General features: G+C 30.3%; 1 pseudogene; it reads right to left on the reverse strand.

Moving 5' to 3' along the window:
- Positions 1–17,173: 17,173 nt before the first annotated feature.
- On the reverse strand, positions 17,174–22,350 carry LOC114737599 (UDP-N-acetylglucosamine transporter UGNT1-like; annotated as a pseudogene).
- Positions 22,351–23,269: the final 919 nt, after the last annotated feature.

Raw genomic sequence — 23,269 nt, forward strand, 5'->3', positions numbered from 1 at the left:
AGGTAAAACCAGAAACTTCCTTGTCGAAACATCCATCTCAATTCTGAAGATACTAATTAGATTAATTTTCTGGTCAGAGAGAGAGAGAGAGAGAGAGTTCCACAAACATCAAATATATAGTTTGCTTTTAGTTCCATACCTTCGTCTCGTCGTGGATCAGTGCAAGAAAACCCCATGCAATCTCTGGCAAAACACCAGTCAGAAGACAAAAGAAGATCAAATTACACAAAACAAGTGAAAGAAGAGAATGGATGTGTGAGAATATCCTCAGATTGGGAAGCAGAGAATCTGAAAGAACGAAAAGAAAAGTGATATTGGCGCGGCTCAATCTGAGATCAAATTTACTGAATAGTTAATATTCCTTTATGTAAAATTCGTCTTCGGATTGAACCACACCAATATCGCTTTTTTCTCTCTGCTTCCCAGTTTCCAAACATCATCATGAAGTTTCACTCTCTTCTATAACACAAAAAGCAAAATAGTGTTAGCCCCAGGCATGCACAGATAGTAGGAATCCACCACCATCATATCACAAGACTTCCATCGTGTTCAATATTATTATTGATTAGGGTTTTCTCGGTTGGCTTGCTCTAGCCTAGCTCAAAGCGTTAAAAAAAAAAATTTTGGGAAAAAAAGGACTTGATTCTACTTAAATTTGAAGAGGTTTGAATATCTTGTTAATGGAAAAAGCTATGGTGGGGAGCCCAACTCAAATTTTAATATGCTCATATCCAAAATAGTGTGTACTACTAAATAATACCAATAAAGAAAAAAAGTAAGAAAGGGTGCTTGTCTACATCATTGATAGCCCCAAAAAAACAATACTTAAAACATTAATTCAGACTCAATATTTCGGGGAGAAAATGATAATAAAATCTAGTCACTAAATCTAAATTATTTTCTTAGTTGTAATTAAAATAAAATCTCCTGATCCTCCACCAGAAAAAAATAAAATCTCCCCAGTGTCAAAGATGGATTGGACGGTAAGAATTTGTTGAAAAAAAAGACAATTTTTTCTCTAAAATTTGAGAGAATCCAAGATCTCACAAGTATGGACCCATTTTGCACTCGCCATAAATTCATAATTTTTAGGTAAAAAGCATGAACATGAATTATGAAATATATAGATATACAGTGGAGTTATGAAGAAGGAGGATGGTGGGTTTGATGGTGTTCGAGGAACAATTATTTTATTAACACAAATTTTAAAAAACCAACCGAGTCACTTTGAAATGCATATTCAAGGTGCAACAACAAGAACAACACGCGCAAACACTACACACACACACACACACATAGAGGGGAAGCACAAAACCCATAAATATCTAGATTTATATTTGAAGCAAAGTAAAGTGGGCAGAAGTGGACTAAAGGGGAAAAAAACAAGAAGAAGGACATGAATTGCATATTTGGCTTTGGTTTTATCGATCTTGGACAAAACCCTATTGGGTTTATCTTTCTGAAACCACAGAGTAATCAACTGGGGCTTGCAGAACCAGATATTAAACTTAATATATAGGATGCATTGATGATAAACACACAACAACACAACATATATCATAGAATGAAAAATAATTGAATGATGAGTATTTCGTAGAGGAACGAAAGGATTTATCAGAAGAAGAAGAGAAGAAGAGAGGATAGTGCTGGATTTAGGAAGATATTGTGATTATATTTATAGGGTTTAGGGTTATGGCTCGGCCTGAGTAGAAGAAGAAGAAGAAGAAGAAAGCGAATGTAATTATTGATGTCAAGAGGGAGCAACCCATGTTTTGTGTAAAGACTCTCTTAAGATTTTAATCATAAAATTGGACTTTACTTGTCTCCTGCGCTCACCCACAACACATAGGCTCTTGATGTGTCTTCTCAGTAGCACTTAGACATTTGGGACACCTTAAAATTCTCAAGAGTTTCCAAAGAGTGATTTAAAAAAGGGTTAAAATGTGTGTGGAGCCCACTTCTTCCTCCTCTTTTTCCCCACTCAATTTTTTTTCTTCATCCTCCCTCCCATCTCTAAAAAAACATTAAGGTAAAGGAATCTAATAGTTTGATTTTATTTTTCAAGTGCATCCATTACCTTAATATTTTTTATGATGTGTCTAACACCTCAATATTATTATACTTTTGCACTCAGTATCCCAATTTTACATTTGTAATTACATCCAACAACCTAATCTTTAGGATACTAGATGCACTAAAAATAAGATTAGGATGCTAGATGCATCAAAATAAGATCAAAATGTTAGATGCATCATAAAAAAATTGAAATATTGGATGTAATAAAACTAGAGTGTGCCAGATGTGCAGTATATTTACCCAAAACATTATCTAGATTTGCAAATTTTTATAATACACCAGGCATTGGTATCAATTATGTAAAACTATAGAGAAACTAGTGGGAATGTTACACAGAATATATTAGGTATATAAAATGGATAAATGCATAAAAAGTTAATTGTGATTGCAAAGTATGTAATAAATTTAAGGGAAGTTTTATTTTAAAACCAGTTAGTGCTATATAGTTGTGAATATTGAGCATTAAAAGAATGTGGGGAAAAAAAGAAGAAGCTAAAGTAACAAAGATAAAAATGTTGGGATGGATGTCCAGCTAAAAAACATTAAAGAAAGACAAGGTAACAGAGATAAGAATGTTGAAATAGATGTTTAGTTATATAAGAAAAGATAATATTCATAATGACCATATACAAGAAAAAAGTTGGGGTAACATCTATTTAGGAGAATATGATAGAAAATAACGTTAGGAGGTTTAGATATGTACAAATAAGGCTTTTAGATGAACTAATAAGGAGGGTCAAAAACACATATAGTTTGATTCTGTGACAAGAACTAGAAAATTAAAGAGGTGAATTGTATATCGAAAGAGTTGATTGTGGATAGAAAACAATGGTGTTATCCGATAATTCATATTGCTAAAGCAATAAAACTATTATTATAATTATATAAAAAAAATTATAAAACTCTGAGGCAATAACACTATTATTTGCAATGCTTTTTCATTAGTTACAAGGTAACAATTAGAATGTTGCGCCTTTCAATGATAATTGTTTTTTTTTACCTTTTTGTCAGACTGTGATGTGGTTGATTAATTGCAAAAGAATTAGTTAAAAAAAAGAAAGTAAAAAGGCTGAATTGAAACTAACGACAGAGGAAATAGGAATTCTTAGACTAATTATTTATAACTAAATAACACCCAAGTCCTATTGTTTTTGCCCAGTAATTACACTTTACCAATGTTAATGTTAAATCATATATGTAAGAGAGTTACTTTTATTTAAGCTCCAAAAAGTTTTAAATATGCATTATTCAATATTATTAGATGATGCATGGTGATATTTAAAAAAATAAATAAATTGCAACTAATGAAAGAGAAGTGAAAATATTTAAGTACTCAGATCTCCTTGTGGGAATTTTTGTTTATGGTGTTCAACAAAGTTAATTTAACGTCTCAGTTTCTAAACTTCATTTTCTCCAAAAAGAAAATAAGAAAATAAGACATTGTCTTTCCTTTGCGCATGCACCTGAAGAATAAAATAAAGTAATATGAAACAGGTCCCAACACAACATCTTTTAATTGCACCCTTTCTTCCAAACACAATCATCATTTGAAAGCAGGAACCCTTTTTGGATCACGCTTACATTTCATTAATTACACTTTTTAGCAATTAAGACAATTAAGACTGATCATTAAGATAGCTGGCTTATATATATTTGATGTGCACCGCATCAACATCAACAAATCATGGTTTTCTTACTGAATTGTAATTAATTAATTAACTTTACTGGTTAATAAAATCCATGCCTTTTCTTTCTTTATTCTTTACTCCTCTATTTCTATTAAAGATCCTTCCAATTTTACTAGAATTAAAGAAGAACTATAAATCTCATTAACAGTGACTTAAAATTTAATAATTTTTTAACTTTATCTATAGGCTTAAGATATAAAATTGCCTCGAAACTTTTTACTTAAGAACGCTAAACATTGACAAGTTTTTTGACATTAAATTTATCTTAAAAATTCAAAATCGTAGTAATATGACCTCTTACCATTAAAAATGTTAACGGTCAATATGATTATTTTAACAGTTAATGTTAGTTTTTTAACAATATGGTGTCATATTGCTACGATTTTAAATTTCAAGGTAAATTTTTATCCAAAACAAATTTTGGGTACCCGTTGCTCTTGAGTGAAATTTTCTAGAACAAATTTGTATCTTAACCCTTATTTATATTATATATAGACACACACTTTATTAAGAACTCCAAAAAAGTAAGAACAATAAATTTAAGTAAAATTATACATTCATGTAATAAACTCAATAAGTGACTTATATTAAAGACTCACATTCAAATTTTATGTATGAAGAAAATCACTTGTTGTTGAAAAAGGTTTATATCCAAGCATCCAACATTAAGTTATTAGAACTAGTCACAACCCAACGCGGCATACTAGATATAGGTTGCATTATTTGGTGGTAAAACAAAAAGAGAAATATTTATATTCTTGGAAAGAAAGTAATTAAGTAATACTAAATACATCCATGCGCAAGGTTTATATCTCATTACTGCATTTCTTTTTTATTTTTCTTTATCCTTTCTTAAATTTACTCCTCCAGTTCTAATTACATGTCATATTATAAAAGTTTTCATCGTGCTTAATATGTGTCACACCTTACAGTATACTTAAAGCAATTATGAATTTTTTGTTCATTAAAGTAAGATATACAGAGAAAAAGTGTTACATGCCACTCAATCATAGTCAACTAAGAGCAATTTTAAAATTAATTTTGCGAAAATTTTTGGAATAACAAGAACATTAACTAATTTATCTTATAATAATAGGATATACAAGAGGGCCTAAGATACTAAAAATTGGGGAAGATCTTTAAATCACTTGAGTTAACAGTCTAAGAGTCACTAGTCTAATCGTGGTTGAATCAAGATCAACCTAATCATGATTGAAATAATATATTCTAATTAAAACATACAAAAATATTCATATATTTATATATATCACCATGAAATGGGTAACATTTAAACAAAAAGAAATTAATTTATAAATAAATAAAATATTCATATATAAACCACATATAGTTATGAAAATACAAAAATAATGTACTATTATTTTTAATTCAAAACAACATCATTTTAAATTTAGTAAAAATTCAACTCAATCAACTAATTCAAAACTTTTAACTGAATCGTTAAGATAGTTCGCTAAGAAACAATACGAATTAGGATACAATAACATGACAGGAGGCGTTGTTTTTTAATCAATATAAAATGGATTAATATGCAAATTTGTCTCAATTTTTTTTTTTAATTCAGTGTTGCCCTAGAAGTTTCAAAACATAGCAATTTGTTTCACCCATTTAAAAACTAAGATTGACAGTTAAAAAATTGATATTAACTGTTCATATATTTATAATAAAAGGAAACATTGCTCTATTTTATACTTTTTTGGACAATCGTGAACAAAAAAATTTTTCAAACTCCTAAATAAAAACTTTTGAACCGAATTTACACACTAACTTGTATAAAACATTGAACTGGTAAATGCGTTCGTGTGGTCAAAGCATCTTTGTGGAGAGAGAAGTTTCAGAAGGTACAAAGAAAGTGTCCACTAGCCAAATGTGGGGACAGCATCGATAATGAAGGGAGACACTATTCTAGGGTTTCGTATCACATCACTTTTCTTCTCTCCATTTTTTTTTTTTGATGAGTTCTTCTCTCCATTGTTATTTCTACCCCACTACCCTATTCTTTCTCGCCCAATATTATTATTCTATTTTCATTCATTCTTTGAAATGTTGGGAAGTGCAAAAGGCCCCTTTCAAAATATAATGATTTGGTTTTGGGATCATAATAAGTTCGCGTGCCACTGTATATGAAAATTTTGATCCTTCGTTGAAATCCCTTCCCAGATACTAGGACTTTCTATTCTCACCTTTGGCCTATATTATAAAACATTTCCAATTTATGTCATTCTAAGTGATTAATTCACTTCATCTAAAATCTAAAAATATAATAAAAATTTTGATTTTACCTATATTTTAATGACAAAAACTTTTCATATTTGTATTAAATTCTCTCTTAGAGAATGACTTTAAATATGGGTATATTGAAAAAATAATAATTAATACCTCATTAGGTGACTTATTATAAGTATATATCATCCACCTTTTCTACAATTTACCTTGTAAGAGAAACTAAAGGGAGTACTTTTATTTTTATCTTTTTTAGGAAGATACTATAATTATTGTTATATAACTAATCCAGATTTAAGCGTTAATGTTATGCATAAATAGTAGTTTTTTAATATGTTACTTTTCCCATCCTAAGATTTGAGTTTTCTACCTTAAATAGTATTAAATCTCTTCATTTGATTTAACCATTTCTTAAACCAGACTTTAACGCCCCATATGGAGATCATTATAGTTTAACAACAATCTTCATTAATGTTTGGGGGGCTTAAAAAACCTCATTTATGATAGCGTTTTCTGATGTTGGCACATTAATTAATAATAAACCAAAGGAAAAGGAGTGGACAAAGATGAAAGAACTATATTGTCTACCTATGAGTGAGATTTGCAAAAGCTTATGGAGGAGCCATGTTGGCTCTCTTCTAATAAACAAACCTAACATGCCATGTTATGTCCCCCCCTCAAAAGAGAAAGTCTGATGACTTTATAGCATTTTTCCTGCATGTTACTTTTTGGTCATAATAATAATGCTGCTTCCTGAAACTTCTCTGTATAATTTCCCCAACTTTATTTTTCCATGAGTTGAGTAGAATTATTATAGTTGGTAAAAAAACATTAGTAGAATTATTATTAAGGGGCTTGTTGGGGTCATAAATAATGAAGAGGAAGAAGAAAATGTTGTGAACTAAATAAACAGAAACTTTTAGAATGTTTGAGGAATGCATGGCAACAAGGTCATGGTCGCTTGTCTCTAGCGAGACAATAAGGACATTGCTATCTTCCCAGACGGACTCTAGTTGCTGACCCCCACCTTTTTTCCCCCTATATATTCATTATGTAATCTTTTCAGTCCTAAATATAAAGTTTAGATAAATAATTTATAGATATGAAGAAAATATGTATTGATTTTCCTAAAATGTCTTTCTTTTTAATTATTTGCATTAGAAACTGCTAACTCCCCTAATGAAGATTCTTTAAAGTATTACAAAAATTCGACTTTCAGTGGCAACAAAAATAGTTACCACTTAATGGCAACCCTAGATGTTGCCATTAAATGTCATTTTTAACAGCGACAAAAAAAGTCATTGTTGAAAGTATCACATTCAGTGATGACAACTATTGTTGCTGCTAAAAAATAGATTTTTTGTGGCAACTTTACATGGTCACCACTAAAAGTTAGACTTTTAATGGTGACAATTATAGTCACTGCTGAAAGCATCACTTTTAGTGGTGACTTTTATTGTCACTATAGAAAGTCAAGTTTTAACAATAACTTTTTAAATCATCACCGAAAGTTGTCGCTGAAAATCATTTTTTTTTTGTGTAGTGATATATGTGTAATGAATAGGGAGGATTTAGGGGAATGATTATAACTTTAAGAGATAAAGTGAATTGACATCTTAGGGTTAAGGTGCAAAAATCCCATAGTCATTAAATCAACTAATGTTCACCGTTTAGCAAACATATAGGTCAAGAAAATGATAAAAAAACTACAAATAAAATTTCCAAAACGGTGCAAAAATACCATAATTGTTGGACACTTCATGTGTATTTTTGCATCATTGTTTATATGTATATTCGCACCATTTTTTTAGTTGACATATTTGTTAAATAGTCAACATTGGTTGACTTAACAGCCATGGCATTTTTGCACCATTTTGAAAAGCCTATGTATACTTTTGCACATAAGAAAAGTTTGTGATGTCTGATGCCCCTAACAGAATACTTCATGAGTAAATTTGCATTTTAATCCAAGATCTTATATTTAGAATTAAAACAAAGTTTTCTATTAGATTTTACATTTAAGGTTTGTCGAAGTATTTTTTTTATCCTCAAAATTTTATCTATACTATTTTTTTATTTTGAAAAGATATAATATAAATAAATATGATAACTCTCTAGTTTTACTAGCAAGGAACAAAAAACCGGACCGGACACTAAACCGGTTGAGGTAGTGGTTCAAGGGTTAATGGGTCAGACCGGGGTCAACTCGGGATCAAACCGGTCATATTAAAATAATTTAATTTAATTAAAAATGACAAAATATAACAATTCTAGTTTTAGTGATTTATCGATTTTAGATTTTTTCTTTAAGCACTTTGCTTCAGTTACAAATAGTGATTTTCAGCCGGTTTGTATGTGTTTTGTATGGTGACGTTTTTTTTTTGTTTGTATTGTGATGTGCGTTTGTGTGTGTGAGTGTGTGTGTGTGTGTGAGAGAGAGAGAGAGAGAGAGAGAGAGAGAGAGCCTGATCAGCTTGCAAATTCCAGCTCGCTATGGGAGGCTTGGCCTGTAAAACTTTGCATTTTAATTTATTCTTATTCTTATTCTTATTCAGCCATAGAAGTAGATTGTGCATATAGGGCATAGAGAGAGAGAGAGAGAGAGAGAGAGTGGTGATCGCATACAATCTCTCCAAAAAGAAAACAAATATAAAAGATATTAATCCAAAATCTCTAGAATACTAATATGATTTGCTAATGGGACATAAGCCTGTCCTAACATTTCCTCTCAAGTTGTAGAATACATGTTGATCATTCGAAGTTTATGCAACTATACTCTTCATACTACTCCTCATCACATCTACCAATATTGTTAGCTTCCAAATGTGATGTATAGGAAAGATCAATTACCACCATCTGTATTTTCTCCTTCATAAAGTGTCTATGGATATCAACATATGCTTTGTGCCATCATATGCTATATAGGATTATTTGCAATATCAATTCATTCTGCTTCTCAAATTTATAATTTTTTGCACAAAGTATTCCTACTGATTGCATGTATTAAGGAGGCTCTCAACAATCAAATAATAATTTCAATGTATATGATTAAATATGATAGTTTAGTAAAATCAAAATATATTGTTACAAATAACTAAGTTAACTAATTTTCTGAATATTCATAAATTAGTTATCTAGCTCTTATGCTAAAAACTAGAGGCAATATGTGTGTATATACATTAGAATGAAAACCCTTCTTTCATTTTTTCCCCCTCCCTTTTATGAAGAGAGAGAATCCATGTTCTAAGTGGGGCATTAAAGCCAAAGATGAATGGAGATAGATACACTCATATAATGGCGAGGAAAGTGTTGATGGGAACAACAAAAGAGAAACAATTAATAAAGTTGGAAGTGAAGAATGACCAGTTTTTCATCATCATTTTGTTTGGTGGGGTTCCTTCCTTGCTTTGCAAAAGATTAGCGCCATCTCACACGACAGTTGATTTGCGTTCACCTCTTTTCCTGTTATTTCACACAACAATTAATTTCTTTACTCCTCACTATTTTTTTTCTATTTTTATACAATATTTAATCTTCAATATTATCTTATTATATTCAAGTATCATTGGAACCTACGTCATACATCTTTTAAAAATACTTTTTGTATTCTATTTATTTTATTCTCATACCGTTGATCATATATTTAAAAAAATCTTGAGGGTATTAAGTTTAATATAACACACCCGGTCACATTAGGGAGTCTCACTATTCACAAGTCATTAAAAAATACATGCCGTTTTAGTTTCTTTTATATATTTTCTAAAACAGTTATATCTATTACATTTATGTTATTATTATTTGAAAACATTTTTTATATCAATATATTTGTCCTCAAAAACTATTTTTATTTATTTTTTCATTTCATCCTGCCGGTCGAAATTAAGGTTTGCGACGGTTTCAGCTTTGAAACTTAAATAATTATTGAAGTGTTAATTTACGAGATTGTGGAAAGAAAATAGTTTCATTTCATCATTAATTATTTATGATTTGTTGAGATAAGATAACTTATTTTCGTGGTGAAACTTTTTTTTGAAAATAAAAATCTTACAAGTTGGACGAACTTTAATAACATTTTAAAAATATAAAATAAATAAACTTCGAATATGCCAAATAATTTTTGCTCACAATTAAATGCAATTTATTTTATCTGTTTTGCCGCTTCATAATATAATAACTGCCATTTATTTATCAACTCAATAATGAACAATATTTTATTTTCTTCCTTAATTCTTTTAATATTCTGCGTGTAACAGAGGCAACCTAAAAGTTTTTCTTCATATTCCTTTGAGCTTACAGCAGGCATACAAAATGGACCCAAGGAATCCAAGTGACTGGCCAACAACATTTAACTGAAAAAAGAAAACAAAGAAAAAATTAATAAATAAACGATAATGATGGTATAAAAAATAAGTAAACGATAATTATTAAAAATGATTCTCACGTTTACCAAATCAAATGGAAGTCGTCCAAATACCAGCCAAACCCAATTGTAAAAAGATCCTAAAAACTATAATCAGGAAACAGTTAAATTAAATCACATAATCATGAAAACAATGTGTGTGTGTGTGTTTGTGTGTAATCAACCATCCCTTTTATGCTAATGTAAAATTGTGCTCATAAATTGAAAAAAAAATACATAAAAACCACTCACTTCAATCCTAAATGTAAGAGTTAAATAACTCATTTATAGAAATTAAAAAAATTAGTTAGGTTAGTTAATTACTTGTAAAAATTATGTGTTAGTTTTCTTGAAGTATTTCTTTTAATCATATTTATACTGAAAACTACTCCCTTGATGGAAAAATCCTTTAATATGTGGATCAACAAAAAGAGGTTAAAAAAATATAAATTTAGTAAACAAAATAAACTAAGGTCTTACATGTAGTGTTAATCCAAACTTATATATGGTAGGAGCCAATATAAATTATATATGGAGCATACTTCATACACACACGACACATCTATCATCTTCCATCTCTCTCCTTGGGATCCCATGTGTATCCACATTTATACATTTATGGCCTGTTTGGTTGGATTACAGGAATGAGGATTACATGTAATCTTGATGTAAAAATCTAATTTAATTTTTTGGTTAGGCTTTATAATGTAAACAAGATCACATGTTAGTATCCTGATTCCCTTAAAAGCCTGCATCCAAATTACATAGACAGACTTTATGAATCACGATTATATAATGATAAAAATACATTATTACCCTTAAAAAAGTAAAACACTACTGGAGCACCACTGCCATCAAACTCCATCCCTAACCTCATTATCCACCCACTGATCGTCTTTTTCCTCCAGCCCCAACCTTTAGACACACCCACACTCCTTCTTCTTTTATTAAGTGAAAAAGGGATTTTATTGCAAATCAATCCAAAGTTTTCAACAAAGAAAACCGAGAGTGGTATACGTTGAGGAACTATGGTTGGTGGGTTTCAAATGCTGTATGAACTAGTAACCAAAAGGGGTCGAAAAGAATCGTGAGTGAAACTGGTTAGGGATGATAGATTTCCATTGCGATTAGGAAGAAGTACAGGATGCCGGAGGGAGGTTTTCCTCCTTTTTTGATAGACAAGGATGTTTTTGTCTTTTTAATTTTATCTGTAATTAAGTAAATATCAAAAAAATATTTTACTACCCCATTCCTAATATTGTACCAAACAAATTTATTGTAATCACACTATTACATTACATTTCATTCTTACCTATTACATTACATCACATTCCCTATTATTCAGTGAACCAAACAGGCCATTAGAGAATTCAGATTACATATCGAATATAAGATTAGAAGTACTTATTCACAAGCGTTTTCTTTTTTTAAATACTGGGGATTTAATTCAGCTTTGGCTTGATTTTGAACAAGAGTCTTTCAATCTTCAAATAAAATTTAGTAAGTGGGGCCAAAGTTTATCGATACCAAAATTGCCGAGGCCACCTAAACAATAGAGAACAAACTTGATGCTGCATGTCATAAACTAATGGTTTGTACATCAATATATAGCAATCCGGATTCTCTACATTATTTATAAGATCGAGTGCAAAAAAGAGAACTATAGACAAAAAGGGTAAATAGGTAGATAACCAAATAAAATACTAAAGAAACTATCACAACTCAAAAATATTTAAAGAAACTAGTGAGGATCTAATGATTATACAGAATTTGAAAAATAAGTCATAGTATGCATATATACTTAAAAAGAACGTGGTTTGTTAAAGTTTTGTTATTATATTTATATAGATTATAAACTTGATGGATAAAATAGAGTAAGGCATTATACTGAGCTTCAAATTGCCACAAATTGTCTGAGTAAGTGCTGAATTGAGAATTGTGTTTAAAAATACAAAGTAGTTTATTAAGAAAGCCAATAAACAAGAAGAAGCATCACAGCCTGCAGAAAAAGGGGGGGGTCCCAATTAAAAAAGAATACAAATTAAACTCTTTCTCATAACTATCAATTAGCACATACATAAATAACAGGAAGTGCCTGCACAGACATATATTTGCTGATCTCAACATGTAAAAACTAAATATCAGAAAACACAACTCTACTCAAAAAAAAAATATCAGAAAACACATTATGGTATAAGATAAACTTCTGGATGTCATATAAAGCAGATAGTTCTTTCTCAGTCTCATGAGATGATTTTATGAGAAAAGTTATTAGAGTGGTATTAGATGGAATGATCATGAAAACTTAAATAAAGTGCCATCCATAGTAAAGTTCTTTTATTCACTTATTCGGAATAAGACAAGAATCCTATGTTCTGTTATTCTTAGCAGAAAACTGCATACAGAAGGATGCACCATAGTTTTCCAAATTTGTATGATTACCTAAAAACTTATAGATATTGTTAACAAATGCTCATAATGACAGTTTCAAACATGTAATTAATGAATGCTGCTAACTAGCCATAACATTTAGGCGCAAGATACAAGAAGTACCTAAAATCCATGGTCATACAAATAAGGAAGTTCAATGTTTTTGTTAAATCTCCTCTGATTGATGACCAGATCAATAAGATTGGTCCACAAATTATGCCTAAAAATAAAATAACGACTTAAGACAAGCGATGAAATCGAAGTTTCAACAAAACCTAAGAGACATAATCTTATCGTATTAAAGAAAGAAGACACTTAATCTTACCATTACGCCACATAAGACCGAAGGTATTAAGGCTGCTGGATTTGCCTATAAAAGTGGTTAATAAAATAGGAAGTGAAGAATGACCAGTTTTTCATTATCATTTTGTTTGGTGGGGTTCATTGCTTTGCATAAGATTAGTGCTATTTCACACAACAATTGATTTGCGTTCACCTATTGTCCTGTTATTGGAAAAGTTATCTTTTATGCAAATTTAATTTCTTTACTCCTCACTATTTTTTCGTATTTTTATACAGTATCTAATTTTCAATATTATCTTATTAAATTCAAGAATTATTGGAACCTAAACAGGACACATCTTTTAAAAATATTTTTTGTATTCTATTTATTTATTCTCATACCGTTGGTCATTTAAAAAAATCTCAAGGGTATTAAGTTTAATATAACACGTCCGGTCACATTAGGAGTCTCACGATTCACAAGTCATTAAAAATAGAATAAAATATATTTGCAGCTCTCTATTTAACCTAAATTAAAAAGGGAAAAAGACAAAAAAATGACAAATTAACTTGGGAATGACCAGAACGTCCGCTGAATTTGCAAAATGCCATTTTGGTCACATGAGACCAAATTGGCATTATCATGTCAAATGAAAAAACCAAATTGCCTTTCATTTTATTTATTGTTTTTAAAATACCAAAGCCCCCACTGACCGGCCGATCGCCGGAGCTCTGGCGGTGGCAGTCATCGGAGCTCCAGCGATCGGTCGATAATTGGTCACTCGAGCTCCGGCGGTCATAAACAAATTTTTTGAAAATTTTTATAACTTCAGTATAATGGTTAACTACTTTTGTAATGCTATTAACAACTTCAGTATAACAATTAACAACAGGTTTTCTGAAAAATTCAACAAGCTCCGGCGGCCAGAAACAATTTTTTTAAATTTTTTTACAACTTTAGTATAACGTTTAACAACTTTTGTAACACTATTAACAATTTCAGTATAGCGGTTAACAACATTTTTTCAAGAAATTCAACAATTAGTCGTTGGAGCTCTGGCGCCAGAAACAATTTTTTTGAAAATTTTTACAATTTCAATATAACGGTTAACAACTTTTGTAACGCTATTAACAATTTCAGTACAGTAGTTAACAACAGGTTTTTCAGGAAATTTAAAAAGAAACAATTGTTTTGAAAACTTTTACAACTTTAGTATAACGGTTAACAACTTTTGTAATGTTATCAACAACTTCAGTATAGCAGCTAACAACAAGTTTTCCAAAAAATTCAAAAAGTAATATTTTTACAACTTCAGTAATGTCGTTAACAAGTTCTGTAACTCTATTAACAACTTTGATATAGCATTTAACAATAGGTTTTTTTAAAAATTCAAAAAAATGGCACTTTTTTTATAACTTTAATAACAACTGTTTTTTGAAAAAAATTTTTACAACTTCAGTATAACGGTTAACAACTTTTGTAACTCTATTAACAACTTCGATATAGTAGTTAATAACAGATTTTTCAGAAAATTCAAAAAGTAACATTTTTTCAACTTCAGTAATACCGTTAACAAACTCAAAAATATGTTGTTAACTGATATACTGAAATTGTTAATAGCGTTATAAAGTTATTAACTATTATACTAAAGTTGTAAAATTTTTCAAAAAAAAAATGTTTCCAACCACTGTCGACCAATTTTTGAATTTTCTGAAAAACCTGTTGGTAACTGATATACTGAAATTGTTAATAGCGTTATAAAAGTTATTAATTGTTATACTAAAGTTGCAAAAATTTTCAAAAAATTTGTTTTCAGCTGGCGGAGCTCGTTGAATTTTCCAAAAAACCTGTTGTTAATAGCTATACTAAAGTTGTAAAAATTTTAAAAAATTGTTTCCGGTTGGTAGAGCTTGTTGAATTTTTCAAAAACCTGTTGTTAATTGTTATACTGAAGTTGTTAATAGCATTACAAAAGTAGTTAACCATTATATTGAAATTGTAAAAATTTTCAAAAAAAATTGTTTCTAACTGCCGGAGTTCAGGTGACCAATTATTGGCTAGTCGCCGGAGCTCTGGTGACTGCTACAAGCCGGAGCTTCGGTGACCATCTGGCCAGTAGAGACTTTGGTATTTTAAAAATAATAAATAAAATAAAGAGCAATTTAGTTTTTTTATTTGATATGATAATGCCAATTTGGTCTCATGTGACCAAAATGGCATTTTACAAATTCAGCAGATGTTCTGGTCATTCTCAAGTTAATTTGTCATTTTTTTGTCTTTTTCCCATTACAAAAACCTCTCTTCTATTTTGAAAATGTACATAAACTTCTAAAATTAAAATTTATATTACACAAACCTCTCTTATATGTTTGAGATTTCATTTCTATCTATTCAACCATTAATTGACCATTAAATTTAACTTTTAAATTTTTATTTTGATCAAAGTATCCCTTCCTAACATAAACATTTATATCTATAAAAAAAAAAAAGTTTTGATGCCAGAAAAATAATTACAATACATGCATTTTCAAACTTTTTAATATGTTATAAAATTTATTAATTTTAATTGTATTATAAAATTATACAATTTTAATTCTTCATGCCATATTGAGACTTATTTAATTAGGTTTCTTTTATATAGCTAGAAAATATTTCAAATGCATATTTTTTTATCATATAATATAAATTATGTGAGTTTGGAACATTATATAAAACATTTTTTAAACAAGAATTTTGTTGCAAAAATTTATAGCTCATTTGATCAATTGTATATTTATTTAAAGAATTAATCAATTTTTTATTCAATTTTTTTGTGGTTACATTAACTAAGTTACTTAATTTTCTATCCTAATAAAAACATTAAAAAAATAAGTATTTGTAAAAATAAAATTAAGGTAAAAGAATAAAAATCTTAAATTCTTCAAAATAGTTTTAGCTAAAATTTGGGGATTTAGCATTATGAAGGATAAGTTAGTAAGTAAAAAGTACTTTCGTATAAATTTTTAACTTAAAAAGAATCTTTTTAGAATATTCTTAATGAAGTTAACAGTTTAGTTTGGAACATTATATAAAACTTTTTTAAACAAGAATTTGTTGCAAAAATTTATAGCTCATTTGATCAATTGTATATTTATTTAAAGAATTAATCAATTTTTTATTCAATTTTTTTGTGGTTACATTAACTAAGTTACTTAATTTTCTATCCTAATAAAACATTAAAAAAATAAGTATTTGTAAAAATAAAATTAAGGTAAAAGAATAAAATCTTAAATTCTTCAAAATAGTTTTAGCTAAAATTTGGGGATTTAGCATTATGAAGGATAAGTTAGTAAGTAAAAGTACTTTCGTATAATTTTAACTTAAAAGAATCTTTTTAGAATATTCTTAATGAAGTTAACAGTTTAGACTTAAGTGTATGTTTTCAAGATATAGAGGATATCCGTGTAATTAGGACAAAATGCAAAGAAGGCTAAAGTATTTTACTCTGAAAAATACATGCCATTTTAGTTTCTTTAATATATATTTTAAATTTTATTATTATTTGAAAATAATTTTATATAAATATATTTGTATCGACAGACTATTTTTATTTATTTATTTTTAATTTCATTTCGTCCTGCCAGTCGAAATTAAGGTTTGCGAAGGTTTCAGCTTCGAAACTCAAGAAAAATAATTATTGAAGTGTTAATTTACGAGATTGTGCAAAGAAATAATTTCATTCATGATTAATTATTTATGATTTGTTGAGATAGGATAACTTATTTGCGTAGTGAAACTTTTTTTAAAAATAAAAATCTTACAAGTTGGAATATCTTTAATAACATTTTAAATATGCTGGCCAAAAAAATAACATTTTAAATATATAAAATAAGTAAACTTCGAACATGCCAAATAATTTTTTCTCACAATTAAACGCCATTTATTTTATTTCTTTTGCCGCTTCATAATATAATATCTGCCATTTATTTTATCAGCTCAATGAACAATATTTTATTTTCTTCCTTAATTCTTTTAATATTCTGTGTGTAACAGAGGCAGCAGCCTGGAACGTTGTCTTCATATTCCTCTGAGTTTACAACAGGCGTACAAAATGGATCCAAGGAATCCAAGTGATTGGCCAACAACATTTAACTGCAAAAACACAAGGGAAAAAATTAATAAATAAACGATAATGATGGTATTAATAATAAATAAACGATAATAATTAAAAAGAAGCAATATCAAATAATTCTCATGTTTACCAAATCAAATGGAAGTCCTCCAAATATGAGCCAGCCAAACCCAATTGTAAAAAGATCCTAAAAATTATAATCAGGAAACAGTTATATATACAAGGAAACCCACCATCCCTTTTACGCTAATGTAAAATTGTGCCCATAAATTGAAAAAAAAAATACATAAATTATGTGCTGGTTATTTATACTGAAAATTATTCCCCTCGTGAAAAAATCCTTTAACATGAGAATCTATGAAGAGAGGTTGGAAAAAAATTATAAATTTGATAAACAAAATGAGTTAAGGTGTTGCATGTAGTATACTTCATACACACGAATCTATCATCTTCCATCTGTGTGTGCGTGTGTTTTTTTTTGGGGGGGGGGGTTATCTCATGTATTCACATTTATGCATTCAGAGAATTTAGATTACAAACTAAAGGCTAGTAATTTCGATCCAATATTAGATTAGAAGTACTTATTCACAAGAGGTTTTTTTTTTAAAAAAAATATTGGGGAATTAATTCAGCTTTGGCTTGATTTTAAACAAGAGCCTTTCAATCTTCAAGTAAAATTAAGAGAGGCCAAAGCTTATTGATACCAAGTGCTGAGGCCAGCTAAACAATAGAGAACAAAATTGATGCTACATGTCATGAACTATAATGGTTTGTATATCAATATTATAGCAATCCGGATTCTCTACATCTATAAAATTGATTGCAAACAGCAGAACTAGAGACAAAAGGGTACACAGATAGAGAACCAGATAAAATGCCAAAGAAACTATCACAACTCAAAATATCTAAAGAAACTAGTGAGGATATGGTGATTCTATAGGTTTGAAAAATGAGTCGTACCACTTATAGCTTAAAAAGAGCGTGGTTTGTTAAAGTTTTTATGTTATATTTATATAGATTATAAACTTGGCGGATAAAAAAGAGAAAGGCATTATACTGACCTTCAAATTGCCACAAATTGTCTGAGTAAGTGCTGAATTGAGAGTTGTATTTAAAAATACAAAGTAGTTTATTAAGAAAGCCAATAAACAAGAAAGAAGCATCACAGCCTGCAAAAGAAAGAAAAAAAATCCAAATTAAAAAAAAAAAAAACAAATTAAACTCTTTCTCATAACTATCAATTAGCGGATATATGAATAACAGGAAGTGCTTTCACAGACATATATTTGCTGATCTCAACATGTAAGAACCAAATATCAGAAAACACATTATGGTATAAGATAAGCTTCTGAATATCATATATAAAGCAGATAGTTTTTTCTCAATCTCATGAGGTGATTTTATGAGAAAAGTTATTAGAGGGGTTTTAGATGGAATGATCATGAAATAAAGAAAGTTCCATCCATAAGAAAGCTCTTATATTCACTTATTCAGAATTAGAAAAGAATTCTACGTAGTCTGCTTCACTTCTGCATTACTGAAATGGTCAAATATGATATGTGTATTTGTTCAGGGATAAAAGGGTCAACTATCAATGAAAGGTTAGCAGAAAACTACATAGAAGGATGCACCACACATTTCCAGCCAAATTTGTATGCTACCTAAAAACTTATAGATATTGTTAATAAATGCTCATAATGACAGTGTCAAATATGTAATTAATGAATGCTGCTAACTAGCCATGAAATTTAGGCGCAAGATACAAGAAGTACCTGAAATCCATGGTCATAAAAATAAGGAAGTTCAATGTTTTTGTTAAATCTCCTCTGATTGATGACCAGATCAATAAGATTGGTCCACAAATTATGCCTAAAAATAAAATAACGACTTGAGACAAGTGATGAAATCAAAGTTTCAACAAACCTGAAGAGACATAATCTTATCATATCAAAGAAAGAAGACACTTAATCTTACCATTACACCACATAAGACCGAAGGTATTAAGGCCACTGGATTTACCTATAAAAGTGGTTAATACATGGTAGTTTAGTACTTAGATTCAACCAATTAATGGGCCAGAGAAACAGAAAAATTGAACCTCTTACCAATACGAGCAATAGAAGAAAGGTATACTGCTGTACATATGTTTGCTAGGAAAACAATTGAATAGGAATAAGCATCAAATGCCAAGTCCCGAGCTCCAGCGATGAATGCACCGGCTATAATTACCCCTACACTGGTAAATTATTTGGATTTGTCAAGCAGCGAGTTGGTTATACCAAAAAAGCTTCATTTGCAAATTTACATTATTAAAATTTGACAGATGTTTGCTAGAGACCACCTACTGAGGCATAATAAGAAAAAATCTATCATAAAGATATAAAAGATGAGTAGGTAATGATATTATGGCTTTCTCATGTGTAATAATTCAAAAAACCAACATAAAAAGGTTCTGAAGATTCCATCATGCTTGTGGAATGTTTTTAAAATAATAAACCCATGACTCCAACCATTGACAACCCTTATTGTAATTAATTTCATTCCATGATAAGTTATGGCCATATAAAGCTCTGCTTATAACAATTTCTAGCTCTGAATTATTCATTGGTTGGTTGTGTGTATTTGTAGTGTGATCCTATACTGTAGCATGTTCATTAAGAAACTCAAACTTCACAAATGGAAGCATAAATAAATCAAAAGGACCATGCAAATTACAATCTTCTCATTCTGTAATAATCATCATCGGTTCATGTACGAATATTAAATGAAACGGAATGTGCTCGCTATACCTGCAAATAACAAAACGTGAATGTGTCTGGCCAGTAAGAAAATACTCCACAATCATTGTAAAGGCCACAGTAGTTCGCCTCAGCGTGGTGTACATTGGAACATTTATGCCACGCACAGATTCCATGGTCACTATCTTTCAAAATAAAGGGAGATAAGGTTAGAGAAATTGGTTATTTTTTCCTGTCATCCAAGAACATCTGAAAACGTTATAAATGCTAACCATGTATAGCAAATATGTCAGCCCAAGAGGAAGTGTTTGAGCTAATGTCTTTAAGGACACAATAGTTGCTGGGTTGTTAGAACTGCTCTGTAGCTCACTTTCTGTGAAAGAAATTAACTTCCAGTATCTCATCACATAGAGAATCAAACATGAGCAAACCAACTGAAGCAAACACAAGACACAAATTCAGTGTCAATGAGAGGAAAATGAATCATTGACAATAAATAATTATAATAGTCAGAGACAAGAAGGAAGGCAGAGAGAATGATACTAGCAGATGGATAGAATTTAATCACAATAAAATCCAAAATGATAAGTTAAGAGCTACGGAATGGCAATTAGAGAAGCAATCGAACAAAATTGAACCCCAAACCATCTTCGAAAAATGTACCTGCAAAAGCGTGATGACAGTGGCACTTGGAAAACTGTAAGAAGAGAGGGCCGCTTTGTTGAACATGACCAACAGAACTGCATAATCAACAGATTTCATCATGAGAATAGATGTAATGAGCATGTGTCTACAATGCTTACTCATCCATTGAAATATTTTAAACTATAGACAAAAAATTCACACAGAGCAAAATTAAAAAAAATAATGACAAATAGTTTTCGAGTATTGCATCATATAAAATAGCCAATGACCCCAGAAAGAAAGATACAACACTGTGGAGTGAAGACCATCAGTGCAGAGTTTAATGGAAGTAAGTGACCAGAAAAGGCAAGTAACTTTTCCTCATTAAAACCTGGCATTTAATCCAATAATTTAAGATCTTATAGTCTTATCATGGAAAATGAACTTGTTAGGGTTACTTGTAGTTTCAATCTCAAGAATACGGCAACATGTATCCTGACCATGGTGAATGGAAATTGAATATATAGAGTATAGAACAAGAAACAGATATGTCCTGACTATGATGATTTTTAAGAATCTCGGCTGCCATATAATTTAAATCACCCCTTGTTCTTTACATGTTTATTGCATGCTTGAAAAGGGAATTACAAGCACGTCCTTCTTCATTTCTTTTTTTACTTTGTTGACTTTATGATCGAATGGGAACCACTATTTAGTGGTCCAAGCTATATACAGCAGAGAATGTGATATAAAATCCTATAGGGTCAGGATTCAACCATGAGGCAAAGCAGAATTGTAGGTATCCCTTAGATATAACCTCAAGAAGACGACAACCATGAAAATCATAATTGAGGTAGGTTCTGATTGAGAACTCTCCAATTGAACCACTTTTCAGTATAGTTGATGGTGCCCATGTTTTGAATTCGTGAAGTCGACACTTGCAGTTAGTGGACCACCTATAACTATACGGGTGGGATACTGACTTTGGTACTCAGACGATTAAAGCAGACAACCTGGACACTGTTTATTGTAATCATAAGTGGCAAAAGTGGCCTCCTTAAAGCTACTCATTTATCGAAATTCTCAATGTTTTCACATTATATTTTGATTTTAAAGTAACTTAAAACTTCACACTACTCTGTGCAAACCCATGCATTAAGAAAACATTGAACATAACAAGCAAGCCTATCACAGTCGAAATTAATGGGTTTTCTCTGAATAAACTAAAGCTACCTCCTCGCAGACAATTCTCTTCCCTTTTCAGTTTCTTTAGAGTAGAACAAATCACACGCATAATTAATAATAATTCTCAATTTATCATCAGTACTGAAACCAAAGCAGAAATATCTTGAATTCGAATTCCCCAATCGTATTCATTTCCCGCCGCGCGAAAAATCAAATACCCACATTATAAACCAATTTCAAGAAGGAAACAAACAGGAAGGAGTATTAAACCAAAGCACACAATTAACCCAACAAACAGCACAAGCTCAAGCTCACAGCGTAAATGATAAGACAATGACAAGAGATAACTCGAAACAAAAAGAAAAAGCCAAGGAAGAGCAAAACGACGGCGACGAAAAAGGTGAAAAAGAAGATGGTGGTGGTCGTGGTGGCGGAGGAGGAGGAAGAGAAGAAACCAACCGGCAGAGGCCATGTAAGAGAGAGCAGCGTAGAGTCCTCTGGTGGTCATACGAGAGGGTTTATGAGAGACAGGAAGCATCTGATTCTTGAGAGACTCCATTGATAACAGCAAGCTCAGTGCTGTGGTGAGCAAAATAGAAGGAATTGATCAGGGAAGCAGAGAAGGGCACTATTTTATAGCAGTTGGGTGAGGCGAGGAGAGAGAGAAGAGAGAGGGAATGTTTTTAGTGGAACAGCCTTAAAAGGCATTAATAGGAGACACGTGTCAAACCCTGTAAAGGGAAGGTACATCACTTGCACGATCTCATTTCAGATATTCTTCGTTCACCTGAAATCATAATGGATCCTCATCTTTATTCTTTCTAATTTATAAATAGGAAAAATTGTAAAAAGAGACCTTAGAATTACAAAATACAGATAGGGACTTTTGACAACTTCATTTTAAGTTTTGACAAGAATAATATGCCCTGGAGTTGTCAAAACCCAAAGTGAAGTTATCAAGGATCCCTATCTGCGTTTTTGCAATTCCAAGGTCTTTTTTTGCAATTTCTCCTTATAAATATGAATAATAATATAAATCTTGAATTATTATTTAGTACTATGTACCATTCAAGTTTATTTTATATATAAGTAAAATTTAAAAAAAAGTAGTTAAAAAGATGAAATAAATTTTATCAATAATTTTCTAAGTATATATGATTTGGTGCACTGCCCAGAGTTCTTTTTTCCTCCCTAAACATTGCTCAAAGTTTTAGGTGAGTTGAATTGTGATGATTAATAAATAGGGTTAAATATGCCCAACAGTGCTTGAATTTGACATAATCAGATAACAACATAAAAAAGTTAGGGCTAATTATGGATTAGATTTATATTGTAATTGATTAGCATAGATAGTGATCTACATATGTAAAGATATATTGTTGATGATGGGTAGGGCATGCATCACATTGTTTAGGGATTAAGAAGAAGAGGGAGGATTTCAGTTTAGAGACCAATTTTGAGAGAAAGACATAGGACGACCATCGAAATATAGGA

The sequence above is a fragment of the Neltuma alba genome, unplaced genomic scaffold (assembly GCF_004799145.2).
Source record: "Neltuma alba isolate B1F8T4 unplaced genomic scaffold, ASM479914v2 tig00013469_pilon, whole genome shotgun sequence".
In the NCBI taxonomy this organism is placed as follows: Eukaryota; Viridiplantae; Streptophyta; class Magnoliopsida; order Fabales; family Fabaceae; genus Neltuma; species Neltuma alba.